Below are 1904 nucleotides of genomic sequence, written 5' to 3'. Positions count from 1 at the left end.
CGCCAGCGACACTGCCCCCGCTGGTGTAAGGAAGTCATCAGACAGCCTGCAGCTCCCAAGCAGAATTGGCAATTGGTCAATGGGCCCTTTTACCTTCAGGCTAGAATTCCTCCCATGGTTCCTGCTCCCATCTAGCTGCCTACCAATGTGGTCACACTAACCACTTCTCCAGGATGTCAAGGCTGAGCTCAAACCCGTATGGTGCTAGTGAGGAGCCATCATGCTGTTATCTTTGGCTGCTTGCCCACTCAAAGAGTGCACACCAGAGGAAAATCCGGAGGCCACCTCTGAAAAGATGACTATAGAGAAGCCAGCAGGCAGGGCATAGCTCTAGCGCCCTGGATCTCATCTTCCAGAAATCCCGAAAGCCTAAATCCAGACTCGCCTTCCCATTGAAGGTGAAATCGAGGTTCCCCCTCCCTGGCCTTTCCATGAATCCTGAAAATAGGCGAGCTCAGCTGACACCAGCGCCTTCAAAAACAGGCTGGCAGTACCCAGAACATTCCCTTTAAATCACTTATTAAACAATTAAGAAATGACACAGACCATCGAAGGCAAATCTCTATGTGTTTATTATGGAAGGAAGGGCTGCATTGAGATAGCCCGCTGCGGGGAATAGAGAGGTTTAGGCACACAGATCCTCTTTGGAACAGAACTCCCTCTAAATCGTCAGAAAGGCGTCTTCTGCTCTGTAAGGCTCCCGGCTGCCAAAAGCCAGTGGGCAGCAGCCAACGAGTAGGCAGCTTAGTGGACAAGGAATGCGCTCCAGGAAACTTGACCAAGTCCGGAGTCGACTTCACCAGTCTCTGATGGCCTGTTGCTGGAATTCACGCTAGCAACTCCCACCACTGGTCTAAGTGTCCAGTGCTTCTTCGCCACAGTGGGGCGCTCTGGAAAAGGACCGGGCTGCATCCCCACTGTGAATTTTTCTTCTGCAGCATCCTCCTGGGTTCTCAGAGTTGCAGGTTTCTTTAGCTGTTACTCGTGGAAGGCGCTTACAGTATCAGGAATGCTGGGCTCCGAGATGCTCTGAATCCTGCAAGTATCCGTCCTGGGGTAGATTCTCCTGAAGTCAGGGATCCAAAGGAGAAGCAGTTGTTCCTGGTAGTCACCACCATTGTCTGATGGGAACAAGCCAAGGACCATCTAGAAAGGAAGAGGCCATGGACCAGGGGAGCAGAGGAGGCTTGACCTCTTGCACTGGATGCAGGGAATCCCAGGCCTGCTTCACTTGCATGGACCAGAATTTTGACTCTATCTCTCGAGCAGCACTTGCCTCTGAAGGACAGCAGCCACTGCACTGGTGCAGGCAGAGGAGCACACTTAGATCTAGTACCTTAGCGTTGTGGTGGTGATTTCTTCATAGGACCTAATGTGTGCTTTATAAAAACCTTGTATGAACGCAGCAGTAGTGGGTCTAGCCTTTAATCCTAGCACTCCAAGTTAGAGGTGCTGGATCTGAGTTTGTGGCCAGCTTGATGTACTGAATGAGTTCCAGGACAAGTAAGACTTCACAGAGGAAACCTGTCTCCAAAATCCAAAATAAATTAGTAAAATGCTTAAGTAATTTTTTTAAAAGTCCATCAGTGTTTGGATTTGGTCTACAGGATCTTCCAGGGGAGGGATGAGGCAGAGAGCAAGATAATCAGTAAACTGAGCATGTTTCTCTGTTTTTGTAGAGATCAAGAGAAAAAAACCTAAAAGGACAAATGAGCATTCACTTTTCCACGATATGTGTATCCATGTTGTTTTCCATGCACATGTGTGAGCTTCCCATACATAAATTTAAGAGAAAAACAAAATAAAACTAGAAGCCTAACAGCTTTCCTGAGAATGAAGCTATGGCCTAGAAACAACATCTAAGTTGGAGGGAATCCCTTCCCTTATTTAAAGACCTTCATGAG

At 48.2% G+C, this 1904-nt stretch overlaps 1 pseudogene; it reads right to left on the bottom strand.

Annotated features, from left to right (window-relative positions):
• Window positions 1-661: 661 nt before the first annotated feature.
• On the bottom strand, window positions 662-1300 carry LOC114636381 (annotated as a pseudogene).
• Window positions 1301-1904: the final 604 nt, after the last annotated feature.

The sequence above is a fragment of the Grammomys surdaster genome, unplaced genomic scaffold (assembly GCF_004785775.1).
Source record: "Grammomys surdaster isolate TR1022 unplaced genomic scaffold, NIH_TR_1.0 123813, whole genome shotgun sequence".
NCBI classification, from domain to species: Eukaryota; Metazoa; Chordata; class Mammalia; order Rodentia; family Muridae; genus Grammomys; species Grammomys surdaster.
This window is presented reverse-complemented; position numbering and strand designations above follow the sequence as displayed.